The sequence below is a fragment of the Pogona vitticeps genome, chromosome 5, assembly GCF_051106095.1.
Source record: "Pogona vitticeps strain Pit_001003342236 chromosome 5, PviZW2.1, whole genome shotgun sequence".
NCBI lineage: Eukaryota > Metazoa > Chordata > Lepidosauria > Squamata > Agamidae > Pogona > Pogona vitticeps.
In genome coordinates, this window is record NC_135787.1 from 52,263,147 (window position 1) to 52,290,554 (window position 27,408).

Here is a 27,408-nt window from a genome sequence, read left to right on the forward strand (position 1 = left end):
TTTCCATCTCATCCCCCTACAACAGTTGTTTTGCTTTTTAAAAAATATTAGCGGGATATTAAATAAAAACCCTCTCCTAAATCATTTGAAAAAAGAGTGATCATAATACATGAGCTCATGTGGGAATTACCACATTTCCTGTAATTAATTTTGGCCAACAGCTTTGTGTTATCTCACCATCATCTCACTATCTTTTTTTTTAAAACAAGGGAAATTACAGCTTGTATACACATCCAACGTATATTTCTTGTTTCAAAAAAAGTAAAAAAAATCCTGGAGCAATAGCTGAAAATGAAACTTCATTTAATTCTATTGGAGTCAGTGGGGGAAGGAAGGGAAACTGGGTCTGCATTTACTGGCATTTCTCTTCTCTCTTAGAAAAAGTGCAACAGCATTGCCTTTTAAATACAGTACTGTACATTGAGGAACAGACAATAAATGAGGTGAGTCAAGGGCTCTGGCCTTCTCTTGGTTTTCTGGAACTAATTGTAGATTGTTGCCCTTAGGGCATTTTCCTTTACATCAGTTCCCTTGGTTCTTCTCATACATTTTACTTCTTTGTTTTCCTTCTAATGCAGTGGAGGACCAACTCTGAGGGTGTCTCCATGTTTGTGTTGTGCACCTGTGCTGATGTGTGCCTGGAGCTATCGCTAGAGTAGTTGTGTCCTCAGATGGAGGAACAGAGGAAGGCAGTTTTTATTTTCCCTATTTAATTTCTCAATGTTCCCATATTATTAAGTGGTATAGATGTCTTTTTAATCCACTATTGTTATGGGGATATTGAAACCAGGTGGGAAATTGAAGCAGGAGGCCCACTTTGATTTAATCTCAGCAATCACACATGCTGGAATCAAACCAAAACAGAATGATTCTGCCTGCACCAAAAAAGTAATAGCCCTGATGGGGACCCAGAAGGGTGCAGCTAGCAATGCTCTGGGGATGGTCTGGTTCCCTCCAGCAATTACATCATCTGATCACTGGGAAAAGGTGTAAACCACTCCATCTCCTCAGCCTACCAAACCGTGGGACAAATGCCCATATGATTGTACTCTAAATTGCAGTCAGGGTAGGCCCATTTGAATCAATGGAACATATCTAAGGGCTAATTTACAGATTAAATGGGCTTCCTTTAGTGTGTTTTACTATGCTAAACAACAGGATTTTTGCCACTAGAAAGTCACAATCAATGATAAAGTGAAATATGTATAGGCACAGATTTTGACACCGATCAGGTTACATGGAAAAAACCAGCCCTCAAACTACTTGAGAAGAAATGCTTTTATTTGGTCCTAAGTGCCAACATTCTTTTACATCTAAATAAATGAATAAATAAATGAATAATGGCTTCTTTTAAAAAATGCTTTTAATCATAGCACTTCCAAACTTTTGCAGAGTGTGCCACTGCTGAAACATTGCCATTAGAACAGCAGGTTTCTAAGAAATAATGAAGTGTAGTAATTTGTGCTTTGTATATAACCACGAGTAAAAGTATTCCACAGTCATAAAGTCCTGACTTTAATAAAATTGTCAAAAAGTGCAGTGACTTTGACTCTGTTATTATAAGTTACTTATAGATGAAGAACTGACACAGGCAGGAAAATAACAGACTGAAAGCCACTGTTGGTCAAAGAGATTATTGAAAAAGGCATGCCTGGTTTAGACAGTGAGGGGTTGAAGAAACAAGAGGAAACTATTAGATGGAAACATTTAAAACACAAATACATATATCTCATAAAATATACCAAACATGTAGGAAGCAGGCAACCTTTAAGGAGAATTTAGGAGGGTACTACAGACAATTTCTCACTGAGTCCTATATGTAGATCCTGCCATTGGTTATCAACAAGCAATTGAGAACCAAGTGCCATTTTGCAAACTGGTCTGGATCACCTTAGCTGCCACCATATGCAAATTCACAGTGAAAAATTCAACCCAAATGCATATTTGTGCTAAAGATTATCTTCCAATCTGCAACAGCAGGAGGAAAAGAATAATGTATCTATGTTGTTGTTGTTTAGTCGTTAAGTGGTGTCCAACTCTTCGTGATCCCATGGACCAGAGCACGCCAGGCCCTCCTGTCTTCCACTGCCTCCAGGAGTTATTAGCTTCGATGACACTGTCCAACCATCTCGTCCTTTGTCATCCCCTTCTCCTCTTGCCTTCACACTTCCCTAACATCAGGGTCCTTTCCAGGGAGTCTTCTCATGAGATGGCCAAAATATTGGAGCCTCAGCTTCAGGATCTGTCCTTCCAGTGAGCACTTCGGGTTGATTTCCTTCAGAATTGATAGGTTTGTTCTCCTTGCAGACCAGGGGACTCTCAATAGCCTCCTCCAGCACCACAATTCGAAAGCATCAATTCTTCGGCGGTCAGCCTTCTTTATGGCCCAGCTCTCACTTCCATACATTGCTACTGGAAAAACTATAGCTTTGACTATGCAGACCTTTGTTGGCAAGGTGATGTCTCTGCTTTTTAAGATGCTGTCTAGGTTTGTAATTGCTTTCCTCCCCAGAAGCAGGCGTCTTTTAATTTCGTGGCTGCTGTCACCATCTGCAGTGATCATGGAGCCCAAGAAAGTAAAATCTGTCACTGCTTCCATATCTTCCCCCTCTATTTGCTAGGAGGTGATGGGACAAGTGTCCATGATCTTAGTTTTTTTGATGTTGAGCTTTAGACCATTTTTTGCGCTTTCCTCTTTCACCCTCATTAAGACGTTCTTTAATTCCGCCTCACTTTCTGCCATTAGAGTGGTATCATCTGCATATATGAGGCTGTTGATATTTTTTCCAGAAATCTTAATTTCGGCTTGGGATTCATCCAGTCCAGCCTTTCGCATGATGTATTCTGCATATAAGTTAAATAAGCAGGGAGACAGTATACAGCCTTGTCAAATTCCTTTCCCAATTTTGAACCAATGAGTTGTTCCATATCCAGTTCTAACTGTTGCTTTCTGTCCCACGTATAGGTTTCTCAGGGGATAGATAAGGTGGTCAGGCACTCCCATTTCTTTATGGACTTGCCATAGTTTGCTGTGGTCCACACAGTCAAAGGCTTTTGCATAGTCAATGAAGCAGAAGTAGATGTTTTTCTGGAACTCTCTGACTTTCTCCATAATCAAGTGTATGTTAGCAATTTGGTCTCTAGTTCCTCTGTCCTTTCAAAATCCAGCTTGTACTTCTGGGGGTTCTCGGTCCACATACTGCTGAAGCCTACCTTATAGGATTTTGAGTATAACCTTGCTAGCATGTGAAATGAGTGCAATTGTACAGTAGTTGGCACTGCCCTTCTTTGGGATTGGGATGTAGACTGATCTTTTCCAATCCTCTGGCCACTGCTGAGTTTTCCAAACTTGCTGGCTTGAGTGTAGCACCTTAATAGTGTCATCTTTTAAAATGTTGAATAGTTCTCTTCTCTGATATTTGTAAGGCCTCACTGGACAGCCACTTTGCTTCCTTGCATTCCTTTTCTTTGGGATGGTTTTTGTTGCTGCCTCCTGTACAATGTTACAAGCCTCCATCCACAGTTCTTCAGGCACTCTGTCCACCAAATCTAGTTCATTAAATCTGTTCTTCACTTCCACTGTGTATTCATAAGCTTCTCTGAATTACTCAAGCCGCCCAGAGACCTTTGAGTAGTGTGGGTGGCATATAAATTAATTAAATAAATAAAATAAATAAATAAATCAGGGATTTCGTTTAGATTAGCCCAGTGGTTTTTCCTACTCTCTTCAGTTTAAGCTTGAATTTTGCTATAAGAAGCTGATGATCAGAGCCACAATCAGCTCCAGGTCTTGTTTTTGCTGACTGTATAGATCTTCTCCATCTTTGGTTGCAGGGAACATAATCGATCTGATTTCAGTATTGCCCATCTGGTGATGTTCATGTGTAGAGTCGCCTCTTGTGTTGTTGGAAAAAATGTTTCTTATGACCAGCTTGTTCTCTTGACAAAACTCTATTAGCCTTTGCCCTGCTTCATTTTGAACTCCAAGGCCAAAATTTCCTGTTGTTCCTTTGATCTCTTGACTCGCTACTTCAGCAGTCCAGTCCCCTATAATGACAAGAACATATTTCTTTGGTGTCACTTCTAGAAGGTATTGTAAGTCTTCATAGAATTGGTCAGTTTCAGCCTCTTCAGCATCGGTGGTTGGTACATAAACTTGGATTACTGTGATGTTGAAAGGTCTGCCTTGGATTCATATTGAAACCATTCTATCATTTTTGAAATTGTATCCCAGCACAGCTTTTCCCACTCTTTTGTTGACTATGAGGGCTACTCCATTTCTTCTACGGGATTCTTGCCCGCAATAGTAGATATGGTAATCGTCTGAATTGAATTTGCCCATTCCCTTCTATGTTAGTTCACTGACGCCCAGGAAGTCAATGTTGATTCTTGTCATCTCCTGTTTCACCACATCCAGCTTACCAAGGTTCATAGATCTTACATTCCAGGTTCCTATGCAGCATTCTTCTTTGCAGCATCAGACTTTCCTTTCTCTTCCAGGCACGTCCGCAGCTGAGCATCCTTTCGGCTTTGGCCCAACCTCTTCATTAGCTCTGGAGCTACTTGTACTTGTCCTCCACTCTTCCTCAGTAGCATGTTGGATGCCTTCCGACGTGAGAGGCTCATCTTCCAGTGTCATATCTTTTAGCCTTTTCTTTCTGTTCATGGGTTTTCTTGGCAAAGATACTGGAGTGGCTTGCCAGTTCCTGCTCCAGGTGGATCGCGTTTAGTCAGAACTCTCCACTATGACCTGTCCGTCTTTGGTGTCCCTGCACGGCATAGCCCATAGCTTCTCTGAGTTACTCAAGCCCCTTCGCCACGACAAGGCAGCAATCCATGAAGGGGAAAGAATCCTTAGCACATGACAATTTGTGCATAGGTTTTATAGTTGCATATGAAGGTATCTACTAGCAATTATTTATAACACATAACTGGGATAAGTACTTTTTGGGAGGAAAAGAGACCAGTTTGGGCCGTAATAATTAAATGTGTGTTGTCAACTCAATTCCAATTTATGGTGAGTCTTTTCAGGGTTTTTCAGGTACAGAGTACTCAGAAGTGGTTTACCATTCCATTCTTCTGGGGGGGCATGCTGGAACAAGGCAGCTTGCCCAAGGACACACAGACTGGCTCTTCTCTCTGACAGCACAGTGGAGAATCAAACTGTCAACCTCTGGCTTTGCAGTCAGATACCTAAACCACTGAGCTATCCAGTCACCTTTGTGGATCATATCCTTTATAAATATACATTTTTTCTTCATTTTTCAAAGCCAAAAATAACTGGACCTTCACTTTAAAAATATAACAGTAGAACAGTCTTTTTGCTCAACCCTAAAGGAAACTGAGGACCACCTCTCTGTGCACCTTGCTTTAGGTGCCAAAGTGGTTCAAGGGGGTGCATGGAGGGCCCCAGAGTGGCAAAAATTTGCCTTGCAGACAGCTTGCAGGTTGGATATCATCCATCCTTCATGCATGCAGAATAAAGAACAGAATAATTTATTTTCAGCAAAATATCCTTTACATTGGCAGGCCCACCCAGACAAAACATTTGGGTAGAAATGCAATACAAGCAAGAAGTGAGGATGTGAGATCTCCATGTTTTGAAAGCTCCTATGGAAGGTTTTGCCTGGTGATTAAAAGGTTTGTGCTAGGTTAATTTGGCAAAGGTGGTTAACACACACACACATCTCCCTTTCAATTATTATAACTCAAATCTTTTTTTCCCAGAAGAAGTAACGGTAACTCTTCTCCTAAAAGATCCTTCCATTCTGGTCTTCTTATGGTTTAGGCATCGGGCTGCAGAGCCAGAGGTTGGGAGTTTGATTCTCCACTGTGCCTCCCTGATGGGCTGTACTCAATGATCCATGGGGTCCCTTCGAGCTCTGCAGTTCTAAAATTATGATTATAATCTTTTGACCAAAAATGAAGGTATAAGAAGACACCAGTTTGCATATACAAATTGTTATGTGCTGTCACATTTTTTTCCAATTTATTTCTTGCCCCCAGTATGGTTTCCAAGTATAAGCAAATTTTAAGAAGCAGTTTATCCCCAATGAACTTCCATAGGCAAGTGGGGATTTGAACCCAGGTCTCTTGAGCCCTAGCCTGTCACTTTATCCACTACACTGGCTTGCAATTTATATGTACAAATTCAAATAGAAATAATTTAAATAATTTATACAGAGGTACAATTAATCCCATCCAAATGGGGAAGAGAGTAGCAAAGGTAACTAAGGCTATAGTCACACCAGCAAAATGTTTGCAAGTTTTACTCCTTATGAGTTTCAACCCTTTTGGGCGGGAGGGTTCAGCCGACCCATGGCCATTTCTGCTTCTTTTCTTCCCCCTCCATGTTCTCTCTGCATCAAATCCAGCCCACTGGAAGGCTACTACTATTATTTGTTCTGCATTTCATCATGCAGTACAACCAACATTCCATAGAGTGGTTACTACAAAACTGATTAATTTCCTTTACATCTGGCATGCAGCCCCACCACCAGCTGTAATTCAACGCCCTTAATTTAAATAATAATAATAATAATAATAATAATAATAATAATAATAATAATAATAATAATAATAATAATAATAATAATAAGAAGAAGAAGAAGAAGAAGAAGAAGAAGAAGAAGAAGAAGAAGAAGAAGAAGAAGAAGAAGAAGAATAAGAATAATAAGAATAAGAATAAGAATAAGAATAAGAATAAGAATAATAATAATAATAATAATAATAATAAGAAGAAGAAGAAGAAGAAGAAGAAGAAGAAGAAGAAGAAGAAGAAGAAGAAGAAGAAGAAGAAGAAGAAGAAGAAGAATTTTCAAGCAGGAATGTAGGCACATTGATATGCTTCTCTCAAAAGGGATGGGAGTTCTCCACCTTTGAGGGTAACATAGTGTGGAAACAGGGAAAAATGCCCCTGATCAGTATATGGCCAGCAAGGGCATTTAGCTGACATACCAATGTACCTGTATAATTTTTTAAAAAAACAGAGGGAGATGGAGGGGCAGAGAGATTCACAAAAAGAAGAAGGGATGTGCCCCACTGCAACTGTGTAGATGAACATATCACATCTAATTTAGCTAAATATATGAAACGGTTAAAAAACATATGAACCACTCACTATCATGGAATATATGTCACGTGACTGCAACATGCAACTCTACAGGAAGCAGAATACACAAGAAAACAGGATGGCATTTCTCTAGTGTGACAACAGCCTAAGTAATTTCTTTGTCTCATGAATCTGATGTCTAGGTGCTGAATGGTAATGGGCAGGTCCATGATCCTGTGTCACCCTCCTTTTGGTTTTTCACCTTTAAACCAGATTTGGAATGGACATCCCTTAAAATAGATGACACCTAAAAAAAATAGCACTATCCTCTGGTAAACCTTTTATTGGAGGATTATTGTGTATAAAATATGCCACATGGCAACCACTCCACAAGGGAGTACTACCGAGAATGTCCTGTTCCTCTTGCTCACCAATATAGTGATTGCTAATAGAAAGCAAGTAAGCATAAGCCCCTTCAGGAGGTCCTAAAGTTTGTACGGATTCCTGCAGATATGATTGATTTGTCAAGTAACTTAATCTAAACTTATTTGTTTTTCTATAGTCATATGCAGCAGGCCAAAATAATACATAATTTTCTTCTGCGTGTGCAATGTCTTTCTCCCATGCCCTGGTAATGCATTATTAAGAGAAATCCACTGAGATACATAAATAAGAAAGGGCATATTTCGTACTCTCCTGCCATTGGATCTACAGGAAGAAAAGCAGTATTTTTTTGAACAAGCCATGTGTTTGGAAAGACTGCCTAGAGACTGACTCTAAAATTAACAAGGTATAGTAAACAGAGCACTAGGGTGCACCTAGGCATAATGTTGTCATTCAGCATGAAGGACTCCAATTCTCATGAGTGTATGTACTATTGAAAGCAACACAAAATTGTTTTATTTTACTGCATTTGTCTTTCAAAGGATACAAAGTGCCTAGAGGAAATGTGACCAGAATTCTCTTTTCACAGAGAAAATCTGATGGAGCCAAGTGCAAGGCACTTGAAGAAATGCAAGGACGCACTGAAATCCATCCAAGTTAAGCCTAAACAGTGAGCAACACACTAGATCCATTAGCTGTCATTAAACAGGAATTTAAAGATGAGGATCAGCAAAAGCATAATCTAGAATGTCAACAAAAATCAGCTAGCAGTGAATAGAATGAGAGAGAAATCAGAGGGTGGCTGCTTTTGATTATGACATAGAAGCAAATGAACAAAGTTCATCAGTTGTAGTGGATAAGACCTTTTTTTTTTCCAGAACAGCAGCAGCAACACCTCTCCGCGTCTTTCATTATCTGAGCTGCATGTTTCTGAGCTGCTGCTGCTGCTGCTGCTGGAATTCACACAGAAGCATTTAAATTAATTATAGAGCCTCTACATCATCTGGCTGTCACACATACACAGTTTTGCAATTGCTGTGGAAGGGTCTCTCTCTGTGACATCACAATGCTCTGTGCTGCATTTTTTCCGGAGGAGGAAAGTACTGGAACGCTCAGATTACGTTTCTTTGGGAAGAGGTGGCAATTACATTGTAATGAAAATATTAAAATAGTGGATTAGCACGGAGATAAGGTAAGATCAGATAAGATAAGATATTCCAAATTTCATGTTTTCATTGGCTTCATTTTCTTGGCTTCATTCTTTGCTTTGTGTAACAGTTGCCCTCAAATATCCATGAAGCAGTCATGATTGGACGTCCTTTGTTAGATCCGACTAAGTGGAGGGTCCAACAATGCTGATAAGCAGCTGTGCTGAGTCAGTGTTAATCAACACAGAATATCTTTATGGAGTCAAAATGAGGTTTATCTTTTAAAAGGCCCTTTCACATTCAGATGAAGATATAGGTATAGCGTTGAGTGATGCTTTTAATTGCAATCATTCTTTTAGGATGTTTTTTCTTTTAAAAATGTTTATCTGTCAGTTGAGGTATTCTGGACACATTTCAAACTTCTTTTTTACCAAATGTTAAATGGCAATCTACATCTCTGGCCCCTGCTTAGGATGGGCCCATTTGGAAAAATTGGCTGCTTCATCATCCAGCAGTCTGTTGGCAGTAAGGACCTTCAGATTTTCATGGAAAGCCTTTGGACAGATAGGAGGATTATTATTATTTTCTTTTTTTAAAAAAATAAATCTTTCTATGGAGGGTAATGCCTTTGAAGGTTAGAGTTTCTGTATTGATGCCATGCACCTAATATGGTATGTGACATTCCATCTTGCCCTTAGATATCTTAACAATATTCTGTCTTTTTAACTAGCTTTGTGTACGTCCATTCTATGTTCTTGTAAATCCAGGCTCAATTCTGACAGTTCTCACAGTACATCAGACATCAGTCCTAAGTCCAACAGAAATATGACTGAAATAGTTTTCCTTTGTAAAGCTTCATATAAACCTTCTCTCCCTCTCTCTTTCTGTCTCTATTGCAATCATTTTTAGCTTCAACAAAATGAAGGATGAAAGCTTCATAATTATCCCACATGGCAGATACTGATCTTGCTGGAAGGTACCCACCTTGTGCTTGATATTCTTCCAGCTGATAACAATTTTACTTCCAGCATCTTTACACATACATGTAGATTTCTTTTTTTGCTAAAGCATGATTGGAAACACAGAATTTATAAATGAAAGATCTGAATCAGTTAATTCCAAAGACAGCGTGTACAGCATCACTCATTAATAATTCCAGTCTGTGATGACACAATGTCATACAATAACAGAAAAGTCTATCTTTGAACTATTTCTTAATTCCAGACCATTTTATAACGTCACAGCTGCACCATCACAAGCAACAGAAACCAAATATTCATTCACATACTTTTCCATCATTCCTAAACAATGGAGATGTTGGTGTAATGAGCTGAAACTTTCTCCTGCTGTGACATCATCTTGTTCTATCAGGCCAAGAAACAAATTTACAGGGGTACTCATTGCACAGACTGGGTCAAGAACTCATACATATAATATTGATGAAGACTTTATGCTGATGGTAGTTGATTCATCAGTGATTAAGGAAATCCTGCTATTAGATTTCACTTTTCCCCTCATCAAGTTTTCTCCCTATGTGACTGACAATATTGATGAAGACATTAATACGTACATTGAGGTACACAACCCATGTTGACATAATGCAGTTCTTGCAAGTTAATTTCATCTTAAACGTTATTTTTGTCTTCTTTATATGCTGTGCAAAAATACCTTAACTGTGACATCCTTTCATATGTATTTTCTCTAGAGCTTCTTTCTGAGCTTCTTCCACTCATTTCACTGCAGGTTTCTGGCATGAACTTTCTTTATGGTCATATAGTTTTTCCCTCCTTAAAGATAGCAAATGCTGTTTTTGCCTTTTACCACAGGAAGAAATTTCATAATTCATCCAGTTTTTCAATATTTTCATCCCCATTTTCTTCTCAGTTCTCAGTGTTCCAAAATATTGGCTCTGATTTCTATCAAGTTTCTCGGTGTCCCCCCGCCCCCAGATAAATCAGCCATACTTCTGGCAGAAATAGTTGATTTGTTCTGATGTCCAACCGCTGGACCACTTTTTATTTTTATTTCTATCTTCAGCATGGGAAGATGTAGGCACCATGGAGATTCAATTTGATCCCACTGCTTCAGTTTCTTCACATAAATTATGTTTTTTTTTTCAGGGCGACACAGGAGGTGAAAAATGATTCATTAATTTTTCATATAACCCACCACCACAGTTTCAGCACAAAAAAAATGTCCAAAATTGCAGAAAGCAAAGGAGCCAGGTTCTGATAGAAGGTTCTAACTGTTTGCTTCTGCTGAGGGTCCTGCTTAGAAGACCAGAACCTTGTCTGTATGTGCTAACTAAACCCAGACATTAAAGCATGATTGTAGATCAGGCAGTAGAATAATAAACATATCTTACTTAAAACCAAGGAGGAAAGTGTTGGAATTAAGTTCTGGCAAGTAAGTAATAGGGGGGGAAAAACGTGCCAGAACTCAGTGGAGTTCCACCAGGAAAAAAAAGCCCTGAGAGCCTGCTCCCTGGTCTCAGGCCAAGCAAGTCACAACTAGAGTAGGCCCATTGAATCAATAGGGATTAGGTGGGTAAAATTCTCCATGGGTTCCAGTGATTCAATGGCCCTGCTCTAGTTGTGACTTACTACTCCAAGCAACAGAATTTCAACCATTGTTTTAAAGTCAAGTAATGTTAAAATATTAACTACTGAGTTGTTGTTGCTGCTGGTGGTGTAATTACCCCAAGATATTTGATACTAGAGTATGAGAGAGTTTTGCAGGAAAGAATACATTTCAAGGTTGTTCTGGTTTTTTTGGGCTCTTTGGCCGTGTTCTGAAGGTTGTTCTTCCTAACGTTTCACCAGTCTCTGTGGCGGGCATCCTCAGAGGACAGCACTCAGAGCACAGAGTGCTGTCCTCTGAAGATGCCGGCCACAGAGACTGGCAAAATGTTAGGAAGAACAACCTTCAGAACACGGCCAAAGAGCCTGAAAAACCCACAACAACCATTAGATCCTGGCCATGAAAGCCTTTGCGAATGCAATAAATTTTAAATCAAAACAAGTTAATCATATGGCCTTTCCATTTATTTCTACTCTCTTTTTAAAGCGTAGAAGACCAGCAGTTGTAAGATCGAATCCATGTGACGGAGTGAGCTCCCATCTCTTGCCTCCATTACTCTCGACTTATTGGGGAGCTGGATCAGGCCTATGAGCAATGCCTCAATGGCCAGACACAAAGGAAGGGCATGCACATATAAGTGCTTATTAATTTTTTTATGCTGACTCAGATTTTCGGAGATGTACTACAAGGGAGTAAAGTTTTCAAGTTTGGATTATGACACCAGGAAACCTGTGTCCCCCAAACTTTATATATCTTTTTCTTTGTGCTGGGCTCAAAAATCTGTATGTTATAGCAAGTTATAGCAAGAACCCAATTCCTACTGCCTTTTGGAGTTATTGATCTCCTTTTTTACTCAATCGGTGAAGAAAGGCACCTTGACTTTAGATCAACAGTGATTTTCTGGGTTATCTCTAGGATGGACTATCTTATGCACCATTCTTATTTTCTTCAAGATGGTATCAGTGTCTTCATACTGTTAACGGGAGGGGGACTTCATGTAATAATAATAATAATAATAATAATAATAATAATAATAATAATAATAATAATTTATTGTCATTGTAAGTATATACACAGTATACCCATACAACGAAATTCACAGACACCCAGAGACCAGAGACATGCACACACATAAAATTCCCCAAACACTCATGTAATGTAGCATGACCTTGCTCTGATGACCATAGAGTAGTTTTATTCAGTGTGGTGACACAATTGATGAACTACACTAATGTTACAAAAGAGTTCAGATGCCATAGACATTACATTCTCAAACTTGGGGAAGTTGCATTTCCTTCATCAATATTCACAACACGATCATAGTGAATGTTTTAATTATATGTTTCTTATTTATTTGTTTGTTTGTTTGTTTGTTTGTTTGTTTCCTGCCTATCTGCCATTTGTTTCACACTCAGTGAAAGTTTTAAAACTTTATAAATGTCATCTTTACGTTCAAAACATTTTAACAGAAAAACAGGCTTTCAAACCAAGATATGCTGTTAAATTTTTTTGGATAAAAGTAATGTGTCTCCTTCTTGAGAGACATCATAATTTAGATTACTATAAATTGAATTTTTGAAAAAGGCTTTCTTGAAGAGATTTGTTCTTGGATCTGCATAGTGCATTATGATTTGAAATAAATTCTTTATCTGGATAATATTGAACACCTCTTTTGTAGCTGCAGATCTGAGTTAGGTTAAGGAATGTTCCTTGGCTGTTCCTGTCTTATCATGTTTCCTGCTCACAGCATGTGGGTAGAAAACTCAACATTCCAGCATACACTGTTTGAAATAATAATAATAATAATTTATTGTCATTGTAAGTATATACACAGTATACCCATACAATGAAATTCACAAATATGAAGTTATTCTCCTTTCAGAAGTCAGAAGATTTTTTTAGGTTCTGTATGTATCATGCTTCATTCAATGTATTATTAGCTTTTTTTGTTAATAATACATTGAACAGAGCATGATAAAAGAGGTGATTGCTCCAACGAGAGCTTTGGAATAATAAAGGCAATCACTTGTCATAAGGCTCCACCTTTGTTCTCCCAACAACGTCTGTTTTATGTAAGTTGGCTTGAAGCATTGCTCAGTTTCTTATATTTCCACATGGAAAGGGAGGGGTAGAACTTTCTCAACTTAAATCATAAAATTATGCTTCAGCATCATACTGCTTAATAATGAAAAGAATAGGAATTAAATACAGTTTGAGTCCTGGATGTGGAGATCTATCCAAAAGAGCTGGATAATTGGCAGATTATAACTGTTCAGTAGAAAATGGAAGCATGTTGTATCTACTTGTAAATGGGAAATCTGCCAACTCCTCCCACCTCTGTCCCCTGTCCTATCACCTTCCTATTCATAGAGAAGAGCAGTCTGAACCAGAGCACTCCTGATTTTTGTGGAGGTGCTCTGTTAGGGTTCTATGTAGAGGAGCCCTACAGAAAGCAGTGGCTCTACAGGTCAGACACAGAGGAAGGTTGATGATTAGGCATCCTTCAGTCTCAAGAGACTACGGTCCTCTGTATGGAGGACTTGGAACAGCGTCTAGTGTGGCTGAGAAGGCCAATTCGAGAGTGACAAGCCCTTCCACCCTGAAGACAAATACAGTCTGTCCCCTGTCCAGCTCCCTGATTTTGCTGCTTTTGGAACTACCTCTTTGCCTCGGCCTGATGAACAAGTGTCTCTTCAAAATGGGAGAGGCCATACTGCACCACCTGCCTCCAGGCTGAATGCTCAGGTGTCAAGGTTTCCAATCTGTTCAGGTCCATTCCTAAGGCCTTCAGATCCTGCTTGCAGATATCCTTGTATCACAGCTGATATCCATACAGGATATCTTCTGGAATCCGACCATCAGCCATTCTCACCACGTGCCCAAGCCAACGTAGATGTCGCAGTTTCAGTAAAGTATATGTCCTAAAAATTCCAGCTCATTCTAGGACTACTGTGCACAAAGGGTCCAAGACTCACTGCAGTACAGGAGTGTGCTCAGGATACAAGCTCTATAGACCCGGATCTTGGTATATGCCGTCAGCTTCTTATTAAGCCATACTCTCTTTGTGAGTCTAGACAACATGGTAGCTGCTTTGCCAATGCGTTTATCCAGCTCAACATCTAGGGAGAGAGATTGTTGAGCCAAGGTACACAAAGTCATGAACAACCTCCAATTATTGCATGGAGATGGTAATAGAGGAAGGTGACACTAGTGATTATGACAGGATTGGAATTAGTGAGTTTCCTCTAGTCATGTCTTCATACATCAGCCCAAACCCTTGCAATTATGCCCGTGAGCATAATTCAGAAGCATAATATTTGGAGGCAAATTACCTCAGGTTAAGAAATCACTGTAGACACAACCTGTTTTATACTGAATTGTGTGACTGAGGGCACAACAGATAATGTTTACAGTGATTTTTAAACTTGAGGCAATTTGCCTCAAAAAGCTATGCTATTTATGTTAAGCTGGTGTAAACCCAAAAGGATTTTAGACAACATGTGTTCATAAAGACTGGAGAGGGCCCTGTGAACACAGAAAAGAGCAACATGGGTTCCATTGACTGTCTTTGCCCCAGGCTTCCCCCCTCCCCGGAGGGAGAATCTTTCCATCTGGGGGAATGGAGTTAACAAGAATTTCTCATAAAAAAAAAAAAAAAAGCATAGAGTATGACTGTGCTTCTAGAAGCTGTGAAAAATACGTTGCTTTAACCATGTCCCTTGTTACCAAATAAACACTGGAAATTGTCATGAGGCAGAACACTTGAACTAAGCAAATTACTTGACTTAAACAACTTAACTGAACCTGGAAGATATCTGAACCCTATCTGTGAATTTTGATCATTGTCCTTATATGATTAAAAAACTGTGCACCAATTCCATTATGGAACTGAGTTTTTATTGTCTTGATTCTTCTGTCAAGATGTTCAACTGTTTTCAAGTAGCAGCAAAAGTGAAAAGTCATTTGAAATAAGATGTGTTATTTGGCAATGCTTAGGGAAGAGGATTAAAAAACTTAATTGTCCCTTGAAGCACTTGCAAGGAAATTATGCAAGCTGCAAAATGAATGTTCTTCAAACAATTGATTTTGTCTCTGCTCTTATGATCATTAAGACCACATCCCTAGCCTATTTTGACTAAATAATTGTCCTCCCTCCTCTATATATGAATCCACATTCTAGTAAAGCACTTTCCAAAGTCAAAGCAAATAAACCTATAGTTAATTGGAAGCCTAGATAATTCTCCACATTTCACATTCCCTTCTCTCATGAGTTTCCTTGTTAGTTTACTCTGATACCTTCTTTTGCCTACCCTGTTTCTAAAATCGTCACCCACCTTTCCACTTAGATGTACAGATTTCTTGTGAGAGAAAACTCTACACAAGGGGTTCTTTCTTCTTCCCATTTCAGTTTACTCTGTTGTCAATCATTCTGTTGTTAATAGCGACTTCCTTTTACTTGATGTGGCTTCATAGCAGTTAAAACCATTCACTGCCACAAGTTTCAGAAGGGCTGGTGACATCTTTCCAGAGTTATTTAGTTCATCACTATATATGGAATGATTGTGGCAAATTATACTTTGTCTCTGTTGCTTCCCCTCCCCCTTTGGCTTTATTTCCTAAATGCAATAATTGCGGTATAGCAAAGGAACATGCAATCATACTCCCAAATCCATATACAATAAAACAAAGGCCATCCACTAAAACAATTAACTGAAGCGGAAAGACTAAAACAGGTCTCAACCATATAGAGAGCAAAAAGATATAGACCACTTGAAAATACTTGAATACAACCTACTAGCAAAATTATGGAGGATTAAAACACCTCTGGAAATTAAAAGGGCCTTTCATTGTGCCAAAAATGACTGCAAACTACCTGCTGGGGAGCACCCTCTGAGCTATTCCATAACTGAGTGAATGAGGCAATCATGTTAAACACCAACTTTTGCATGGTTACTTGCTGTACCTCAATATTTAATAGCAGCTGAAGCAGGGCCTCTGATGATAACCTCTGGGTTTCAATAGGAACACATGAGAAGAGGTGATCATTCTGACACTGTAGTCCCCAACCACAAAGGGCTTTAGAAATTAACACCACAGGCAATGGGCCCAGAAACAAACTGAGAGTCAGTGACAATGGAGAACATTGGGTTGTGTCCAAAGAGGCCTTTCTATTTGTGGAAGGGCTTTTGACTGAAAGGAGGCCTCTACCAAGGGAAGGAGATGTTGGAGTTTTGTTGGCACGGCAACCTCACATGCTATCTGTAGTTTGTGTGACATGGGGGGAATGTTTCTGGACTGGGGTGATTATCTCTCCAGCACTAACCAATCATTCCTTCCAGCCTTTAAAGTCAAAGAGAGCCCCACCTCTCTGCTAAGTGTTCTACTTTAATAATAATCTTAGACCTGTAGAGCTGGAAGGGAGAATATGGATCAGCACGTCCAGCCCATGTTGAGGAGGCACAGTCAGATGTCTAAAACACTGAGTAATTTGTAGAGAAATGCAGTCGGGAAATCAGTATACACATGTTTGTAATTTCAATCAACTATAAGTAATGGGGTTTTTTTAAAAATTCTTTCTCCTACATATGTCCCAGAGTGAGTTATTGAGACTAAATTCCAGTGAATGTGAAAGGAGTGGATTCTGGGGAACTTGTAGCTATTCTCCTCTGTGGACCTCTGTACTTCCACTGCTTAGAAAAGTGTAGCTTTCATGATACAAAATCAATCACTAGAGGATTCACAAAGGGTCGAGAAAGAACCTTTTAAAAAAATTAAGTATCATGACTGTACAGTACTTGATTGTTTTAGGAGACCTGTCCACAATCTTCTCCCATTTCTCATCATTCCAGCCAAGCTGGGAAATACAGCAGCTGATACAGCTTTTATCTCTGCTTCAGAATGGGCTGCCAGGACACAGGCTGGAGCACATTCACATGGAAGTTATATTTCCCATGGAAAGATGACAGAGAAATGAAAGTGATGTGAGATAGGCATTTCTTTTGTCTCTTCATTATCTCCAGTCCAATAGAGTATTCAGCTTTTGGAAGCATTATAAAAAGCCTGCAAAATATGTGTGACCAGAGCCAGAAAATGGGATACATATTCATGCCATGCCATACTGAACACTCTCTTCTACTATTCCTATTTTCAGCTTTGCATACTTCATAAGGATCCCACTGCCATCAGTAAGGATTCTGAAGTACACACAGAGGACAGAGGAAAGCCTTCATTGAGCACATGAATGCCCCACTTTCCAAAATAAAGGTTTCATTACATTCTGGAAGTAGCATTTTCATCTAAAAAGAAAGTAATTGATATATTCTTGAACAAACACTACTGCAAAACATCCTCAGGTACTAGATTGAATATAACATATTAATGGAGGATAAATGAAGGCAGCCATTCATTTAAAAAATAGCTGCACACCAGCTTTTCTTGTGACACATTGAATGGGATTGGCAGAAGTGGCAGGGTGCTAATTACTCTGGTAATGTGATCCATTTTTCCAAATGGTGCAAAGATCAATAATTCATCTGAAGTGGCTGCTAAAAAATTTAATGTCTGACAATCAAAGCCTGGCAAATCCAGGAGATAATCTTTTGTGTCTACTAGTTGGCATTCAGAGACTCTCTTTTCATTATAAAATATAAATGCATTGCTCCTACTTGAGGCAGTTTAGATTATAAAAAATGGCAGATGTATAATGTGTCTGGCTTTGATTGTTTGAGGTAGTAAGGCAGAGCCCAGCAGAGAGAAATATGCAGATGTTGCATATTCAATGACTAAAGCTTGAATGATTCTCCTGATAGAAACAGTCCAATTATGTAAATACATAGTAGCAATGAAAAGATTTTTAAAATATGGTCAAAGTTAGTCATTTTAGTTAGTGATTATTATTTGGAAAATCCTGTTTTATGCATAGACGTCTTGATGTACTCACATCATAATTTCCAGCAATGAATTTGAAAGCTTATCAATGGGGAAAAAATAACCCTGCCTCTAAAATGTTACCTATTCTCAGACAGATCTTGAAATTTTGAAATGATGTCAACACAGTATGTGCAATTATATATATGATGATGAAGTTCAAGATTCTGCTCACTTTTTTCTTCTGTCACCATACTGTGCACCTGGCTTGCACCTGATTGGGAACTACTGCTCTAGAGTATGGATTAAACCATAGGGCTTTTATGTAGATGGGACCTTTATTTCATATCAGTTGGCACAGTTGAGGTTGAAGTACCCTGTTTCCCCTAAAATAAGACCTAACCTGAAAATAAGCCCTAGTATGATTTTTCAGGATGTTCGTAATATAAGTCTGTGCTTGCCCCCTCTAAACAGATTTAGTTAGTCTTTTATAGAATGTCTGAATAGAGTGATTGCCAAAATTCTAAGTAATTTTTTCCACATAGTAAAAATAACATTCTTCTGCTCTTGGGTGAGGAGAAAACTTCATATTCCATGCAGTTTCAGTGACTGCTCAACAACTAAGCCAGATTCCTATTGTTTCTCATTAAAGTTTTGTGCAGAACATGAAGTAACAAGATAAACCTGGTCATTCAACAAGTACATTTGATGCAAATTAATTACATGTAGTTAATATGCATTGTTACTATAACCCTGGAACAATTATTAATAGATATCCATAGCATTTCATTTAGATTAAAAGTACATGGACATAGTTGTTTGTCTTAGTTACAGTAGATCCAGTGAACCACATTAGTGGTGACTTAATAAATCCCATTCATTCAATGGAATATTCTCACTGGGACTAATAGCTAGGTTTAATCTTTTATTTTGATCTAAAAGATTCTGAATAGAATGCAAAATACTATTGACTTAATTGTCCCACCCTGCAACAAGTTCCCAGAGTGTCTAGAATATTAATTCTTCTTAAGTCCTCAAACACAATTTTAATGAAGATCAAATCCACAGAAAGAAGCATAAATTTGAAACTCATAAATCCTTCGGCCACTGGTGTTTTAATCTTATTGTTCCCACACAGGATAAGAGCTGTTAATTGTTTTGCAGGTCTCCAATGTATTTATTCATTAAAAGTTACAGCTGAGCCCTAAAGACGATATCATATTCAAGAATCTAATTTATTTCTTGTGATAACATGTGCAAGAGAGTTGAATGGTGAAGATGCTCTTAAACTCTTCAACACAAAATTTGGGCAGGTTCTTCAAGCATTTTTTTTTCCTGGAGTGGGAGAATACAGTAAATCATACAGTAAGGAAATATTGATACACACGACTCACTGTCATACATCCAGACACAACGGTGGTAAGATATGTGGAAAGATCATTAGTAATAAATATATTTCAAGAAATTTTTGCTATGCTTATTCAGACTGACAGTCAAAATTGTCAGATAACATTTCCCGAAACTGTTTGGCATTATTGCCTGAGGTGAAAACAAAACAAATAATTTTAGACAGTTCTCCACATGATGCCTGAAGTAATCCAAGGGGTTCTTGGATGCTGTGAGACTCCTCTCCATAGGTGTAGAGTGAACCTTGCCCATCATATGGAATGTCTGGAGCTAGAGGTCTTCACTGGAGGAGTTTCTGCTATCATGGCTGCATTAGGTGCTTCACTGGCAATGGGACCAAATTTGGGGTGCATTGGGTATTGTCTGGAGCAGATCCAAAGGATACCTCTCGCCCCCCCCCCCCATGGAACTGATAACTTCACAAAAGGCAATTATTTTCCTTTCACAACACTGAGAAAGGAAGCAAATGTCACTTATTTCTATGGTCAGCCCACAATCTGAGTAGAGGCAGTTTATTCTCTGTGGGATAAATGTGTCTCAGTCTGTGGCTGCCACTTTCCTTCCCTAGCTGGCAGGCTTTGGAAATCAGATGATCTCATCCTGCCACCACTGGCAGAATTGTTCAGTAAGGCTATCCAGAGTTCGGAAGGTTTTTTTGCCTTAGCCAATCTCTCAGAATCTGGGCACTTGTGTAAGCTTTAAGGTGAAAAAGTAACATTCCTAATTTCTAATGCAACCACTTTTTTCTCTGAGTTTCTGGCCCTTCAGCAACAGCATTCTAAGCAATCAAAGGTGCAGCTTTTCCATTAAGAAGGGGCAGGGAGAATGTCTATCTTTAAATCTCAACCTGATATAGGATAATAAAACCATAGCAAGGCATCAAGGAACCGTCGCGTTGCTATCTCAGTTTGAAAACAAAGCTAATACAATTGCAGAAAATACTGTAGAACACTGACCTATTTAGGAAAACATACACAGTGACTCTGCATCTCAGGTTATTGTGAACAGCCTTCTTGTGAAATCTTATGAGAGGTTTTTGGTTTTTTCCACAAAGTAACAGGCTTGAAATAACCCATTTCAAACATATGACATTCATAGCCATTCTAGATGACTTCGGGGGGGGGGGGGGATCCTGTCTTAGATTTCAAGCTGATAATAATACCTGAGTTCTTCTTTAAATCACTTGAATTTTTATCTGCTTCTTTGATTAAATGTTACAGCCGATAGCTATCCTGTTTGTACAGCTGCCCGTTTTTGCTGTTGATGACAACAGCTTCATAATATCTATGAAACAGATTTTTTTTAAAAAAAGTGTGTTTCATTTAATTTTCCCATTCTTATCCACCATAGATTATCTGTAACAGATAATTACCTATAGCCTGTAACATGACTGGGGGGGAAAGGTATGTCATTTCCGGCTTTCTTGGATCACAGGCCAGCCCTGCTTGCTAGTTCATGGCAATTATATCACATAATTTCCCACCTGGCTTTTCAAGATGCCCGAAATGGTGAAGGACAATGGGAGTTATAATCACTGTAATCCAGTGGCACCTACTAACAGGGATGGGAACTCAAGTCACGGGATTCACTATCAAATTGAACTTAAGTCACACTGGGCTTGGAACTCAGATGCAAAGATTTGCCAGCATCCCTGCCTACAAGCAGAGTCCATATATTCTCTATCCCTGATTCATATGTATAAACATAATATGTGCCATTCAGGCATTACTGAATCTAGAGGTTTGTCTATTCTTACAGAGGAGTATCTGGACTTTCCTCTTCCGTTGTTGTTTTGCCCATGTTGTATTGCTAAGTCTGAGTCTGAAAAGGAGAGGTTTCTGCTCCCATGCCCTCTGCATAAGCAATAACCCAGAATTTCTAAGATGGTGGCCTAATATTTCCCATAATGATTTAAGCCTAACTTTGAGACTTTTAATCTCTATCAATTTATAGTAATGAGCATAGCTATTGGTGCTCCCATCCCACACAAAAATCAACTTACATTGCCACTCCCTAAATTGTCAAGTAAGTTTATTAATTTTATTTTTCAATCTTGCAATCGTATTTGGCATTCCAGGATGGGATCATATGGGAAAATAGATTGCAATATGGACCACCTGTAGAGCAGTCTAGAACAATCTATTTCCTGGCAATCACAAGACATATGAGGAAATCCACTCCAGCCTGGCTCTGGTCCATTCCAGCTCAGCCCCCAGAAGTTTCTACTTCTGGGGGCTGGGCTAGAATGATTTCCCAGCAGATGCAAGAGTCCTTTTAAGGGTGATCACTCCCATCAAAATGACCATTTCTAGTGTGATCAGGCATGCACCTTTGCTGCCCTGTGATGACACTACTAGACACACATTTCGAGGGCCCTTTCATCAATCAAGCTGACTGTTCTTGGGTGTGATTGGTGTAATAGATTATTAAAGCATGCCAGCAGTGTTAGCCCTACCATTAAGTAGAATGAAGCATTTGCCTTAGTTTCCAGCTACTGGGCATAGGTGAGGAGTGATAGCAAATTCTGGGAAAACAAAGCAATATGGGCCTAAACTAACCTCCTGCACTAGTAATTGTGCCATATATAGACCATTCCATACTGGTCTGGAAAAGACCATGTCTGAGAATGTTTCTTGACAGTCACTTCTAGTCAGTACATTTTACAGTTTCCCAGATGATCACATGACATAGTAAAAATATGCTGTCAGTGCTCTGCATGGCTGTACCAAAACATTTTGCCAACTGAGCCAAAGTCCCCGTTAAAAGCTGATCCAATTATATTTATATACATTTATATTAACTGCCAAGAATCATTGACTCTCAGATATGGTCTTTTCCAGCCCAGTCAGTGTTGAAGAAAGAATGTGGGACCATCTATACAAAAAGTGTATATCCTACCAGTCTGCTATGGCCCCTCCTCTTCCGATATGGGTGTATACAGGATGGTGCATTAGGTAAGAGCTGATTTACTTAGATAGCATTTAAATCAGCCTTTAGACTGTCTCATGAAATATGATTTCTCATACTGCAGATTTGAATTTGAGTGCTTTCTGTTAGGTGGCGCAAACTGTTGAAGCATCAGCAAACTGTCTTAGAATATTTATTTTCATCACTCATTTTCTGATGCATAGGCTAGTGCAAAGGGAAGGCTGCACTTTCTCTGTCAGTCTGTTATTTTTTTAAAGAATATTATTTATTAATTAATTTATTTAGTTGGCCAAGAGAATTGCATTTGAAAGTTGAGGTCTGTTTAAATAACATAATTTTGACTCTGTTTCACAGAAGTGGGTTAAATTCATCTCCTTTCAGACTTAATGATATCTTAAACAACCCAGAATTTGAAGGAGTGAATAATTACAGCAGATCAAGACTGAATTACCCACACTGACAGCTTCAAGGTAATGATGGATGAGTGCTAAATGAGGAAACTGTCACCTGGTTTCTGTTGTTCTAAAGACATTCCCTGGTAAATAAATCATAGGGAAGATTAGTTTTTCTGAAAACAGCAATGTGATTTGGCTGTGTGCTCATGGTGCCCTTAATTCAAGTGTTAGTAGAATCTACTTTTAAAGAAACCTATCCTCCTGTGAGGAGGAAAACAATTTGTATAATTTTCAATGTGGCGTTCCTTAGTATGGATTTTTTTGAGCAACAACTTTCAAGGGGGAAAAGACAGAAAGTGGTGGACTCCAGTCCATGGAATTAAAGCAGGCCATCAGTATGGTTAACAGTAGAGATGTGCATGAAGCGCCAGTTTGGCAGTTTGGATGAACAAGAATTCAGTGGTTCCCAGTCCGTCTCCTTTGGTGGGCAGCCACTCAAAGGCAGTGCCCCATTTTCCCTGCCCTGCCTCCTCCAGGTGCTGCCTTTGAGTGGGCGCCTGCTGGAGGAGGCAGAGCTGGGAAGCACCAAATACCTATTCATCCAAAGGATGAACTGAAGCAATCTCTTCAAGCAAATCTAGGGCTCCACAATATCTGTTGCTGTTTGTTTGTTTGTTTGTTTGTTTGTTTGCTTGCTTGCTTGCTTGCTTGCTTGCTTGCTTGCTATGTGCCATCAACTTATAGTGACACTAATAAGATTTTCAAGGTGAGATATTTAAGGAGTGGTTTTACTAGTTTCACTCTCCAAGTGAATTTCCAGGTCTCCTGAGTCCTAGTCCATCATTCTATCCACTATATCACAATACCTACATGTCCCCAAATTTTCCATTGGATGGAGAAAGAATTTCATTGGATTTGGAAGGTTCAATGAATGCAGCTTTTTCTTTTCTCTAGAGGCTCTTGCAAGTAGAAACACATCTTACTTCAAGAATTTGCACCTTTTCAAGACTCATAGGGCACTTTAGAGAAATAAAGTGCAAAGAAGTCAGTGAACATATTTTAAAATGTAAATAGCTAAATGTGTGCAATTGGGAAAAAAAGAATAAATATAATTTTACTGAAGTCAGAAAAACCACATAAATAAATGTGAATATTAGGAAAGTGCAGTAGAATGTGCATGGGTTCCTATGTAAAAAAAAAAAAACACTTTCTGAAAAGTCTCACAACCAAATACACAGTAACACAGAATTCCACCTCCTTGCCCGTACAGCAGCAAATAAAAAGATCACCAGAAAAATCTATTTCATTCTTATAGTCATGAAGGTGGCATAATGCAGTGAGTTTATAATGGAAAAGCTTCATTCCCTCACCCAGTCATGACTGGCAAACAGTTTGGGTGACTGAGGGTGGGGCAGGTGGTAGTAACATTTCCGAGTCTGTTACAAAGCTTGACATGGCACAAGGAGAAGAAATATGTTGTGTGAGTCGCAACTAAATTTAATACACATTCTGCCCTGCCATGTAAGAGCTGTAAATCTAAAATTATCTAGCTGCACTGCTGAAAACCAACAGAGGAGCATGACATATAATGTACATTACTATGATCATTCAAAAGGATGGAGTTCCAAGAATGGGCTGGAAATACTCTTTTCTGGTCTGTTTGCAGCCTGTGAAAGTAAGGAGCCATTTCAACCCTTTCAGTGGTTCCCAGTCCGTCTCCTTTGGTGGGCAGCCACTCAAAGGCAGTGGGGGGAAGTACTGGAGAAAATCTATGTATATTTTAAGTCAGCAGAGCATGGGAGTTAGTGGAACAAGTGACTGTGGAGCAACTTTATTCAGTGCCTTCTTGATTTAAAGCATAGTCTTGTCAGTGTGGGATGAAATTGCATAATGAATCCATATAATGACACAGCATTACCCCAAGCAAGATATGTGGCAACTATGAAATATATATGTAGGTAAACACAAAGGGAAGAGGTCATCATTGTTGAAATCACTTTTTCTGGGAAATGTCCTCTCCACACACATATCTTGAAACTTCTTGATTTGAGCTCAGCACCATATTTTAATCCTTCCTAGAAAAGTCTTAGAAGTTTGGAAGGGTAGCTTGGGCAATTAGCTAGATAAATCTCAGCAGAATTCAGCTCATCCTATAGCCACACTTGCGAAATTTAAACCATTCTTCTTCACAGGAAAAGGTAAGGATAAAGTAGGTTCTCCTTCCATTTTCTTTCTTTCTTTCTTTGTTGTATTTATATCCTACCTTTCTTCCACTGACCTCAAGGCAGTCAGTGTACACAGTTATCCTTCTTCCAACTTATCTTCACATCAACTCTGGAGGTGGATGAGGCTGTGACTGGCCCATGGCCACCACGTATGTTTCATGGCCAAGTGGAGATTTGAACTCATATCTCCTGAGCTGTAGTAGTCCATCATTCTAACCACTACACCATACTGGCTCTCCATTAAGGCCACCAGCATCTCTATACTATAAAACAGGGGACTACACAGCTTTCAAACATAATCCAGTCCATGGAGGATCACCAGCTGGCCCACAGACGCTCTTCATGAGCCCCTCTCCCTGGTGAAGTCTTTCCCTTCCAAAATAGCTGGGAGGAGTCCCTATTGTCTCCAGTCAGTAACTGGAAATAGCAGAGGTGCTATTCTGCATTTTTTCTGCCAGAATTGCTACTACATTCTGAACCTTCCTGGTGGAATCACAATGTGCTTGGTCAAGTAGATATATCTCTTGGACAATTTAGCTAAGCTTATTCAAGGCACAATTCACAAACTGAATGATTGCTATTTGTGTAGTGAGGTAGGTATGGCATGAATTTTCCATTAGAACCACTAGTAATCCTGTTATTCAATAAACTCCAGTTGATTTGTTGATGGGCCCTGTATCCTCTGTTTGCCTGATTTCAAAGAGATAGATATATTCATCCATTTCAGGTCCCCTCTAGTGGCCAGACCTAGTAATATGCCTTGGAAATGCATATTTTGGGAGGTTTTATTTAATATTTTTAGGCAGCAGATAAGTGAAGCCACAGGTGCTGATCTCGTGAATACAGTAGTCCTACTGTAATTTGACTTGCGCATTAGAAACAAAGCTTAACTTTGCAGGCAAGAAACCTGTTTTGCCTTCTGTACTGAAAATTTCCCTATTCTCCATGTCTTGCATACGGTTAGATGGGGCAATTTTCTACGATTGTTTCAGTTATATATGAAGAAACCTTATATGCCATCAGTTTTTAAGCAATAAATGCCCATTAGACTTGTGTAGCTAAGCTCCACGACACTGGTAAGAAACCAAGTGGAATCATACTCTGGAGTATATAAGACATGGTGGCAAATTGGATCTAATTAACAAGGTGCCAGCTATGTGTCTGCAATTTGCCAATGCAACTTACATGATTTGACTTACACTGAAGTAAAATCTCACTAGGAGTCTGACCATTGTCTCACAATTCGGTGACTTTTTTCTGTTAAAACAAAGAAACAAACAAACTTTGTATATTGCACTTCTTTGAAAGTGTCTTGATTTTTAATTGTGTTATCCTTGCTCATTTCAGCGATGGCTCCCTGAATTTCTTTGTTCCTGCTAATGGATTTGAGAAATACAATATCTCAGCAGCTGCAACTGGCTAGAGAAACCTCCCTGATGTCTCTACAATGTCAAAATAATTTATCAACTAACCAAACAGGAGGAGGCAGCTGTTGCTTTCAAGGGTAGGATGAGGCCATGAGAGTCAGACAAAAGAAAGGCAAAGAGGAAAGGATTTAATAGGAGACCACACTCTAGGAAGAGAGTGTTATTGTGACAGAGGAACAAATATTGTCTTAAACCCCTAATCTAGTTTACATGGGCTTTTTCTTATTTTAATTTAAGTTGTTCTTCACAAATCCAATCCAATCTACCCATAAACCAAAAGGAAAAGGAAACCTCTGCTTTTGTTGTTTTGATTTCATTTCACTTCCATTGCGTAAGAACATTCCAGCCTAAGATCAGATTCAGCCCAAGAGCACAACCCAAAGTTTATTTCAGAAAATTATACAATATAGAGGTGAGTAGGGAAGCAGATGTTGTTGGTGGCCAGTGCCATTGTTCATGCTGATTGAGGCTGGTTGAGGCTGGAGGCCAACACCATATGGAGCAGCCACACATTCCTCTCCCATACCCCCACGTAGAGAAAACTATGCCATTTTGCCCAATGGAATATTGAATCTACAGCAGCACCACAACAGAATAAACTCAAGATACACTTTTGTCCACCCTTGCATCTCCATGCAAGCAACGCTGCACCTACTCATTTCCACTTGTCACACAGTTATTAAAAGTATAGACCTTCTCTGAAGAAACAAAGTTGGAAACCGAGTAATAAAGATATCTGTTCCTTACTTATCACGGTGCCGGCAAAGTGTCACATGCAGAAATGAGAAGCTATGGCTTCACAGTTTCTCTCTGTAAATAAAAAAAATGTTACCAGATCAGGACTTTTTTGTTGTTTTTTTGTTTTGTTTTAATATAAGCTGTTTGCTTGAGGTTATTGGTTTGGCTGAGGAAAAAAAAAAAGCTGTTAAACACAAAAACCAGGAACGAAAGGGGGCGAGTTCTTTATTGGATTATAAAGTTCAAAATATTGACTGT

General features: G+C 39.1%; 1 long non-coding RNA gene across 2 annotated transcripts; it reads left to right on the forward strand.

Annotated features, from left to right (window-relative positions):
- The first annotated feature begins 319 nt into the window (after positions 1 to 319).
- LOC110083477 (uncharacterized) lies at positions 320 to 26,947 on the forward strand. 2 transcript variants are annotated; one of them, XR_012087949.2, is made up of 3 exons: positions 320 to 443; positions 22,747 to 22,835; positions 26,333 to 26,947. It is a non-coding gene; the product is annotated as an uncharacterized LOC110083477 (long non-coding RNA). The 2 variants fall into 2 exon arrangements; XR_002301284.3 differs by lacking the exon at positions 320 to 443 and adding an exon at positions 22,276 to 22,391 and having other exon boundaries at positions 26,333 to 26,469.
- The last annotated feature ends 461 nt before the right edge of the window (positions 26,948 to 27,408 follow it).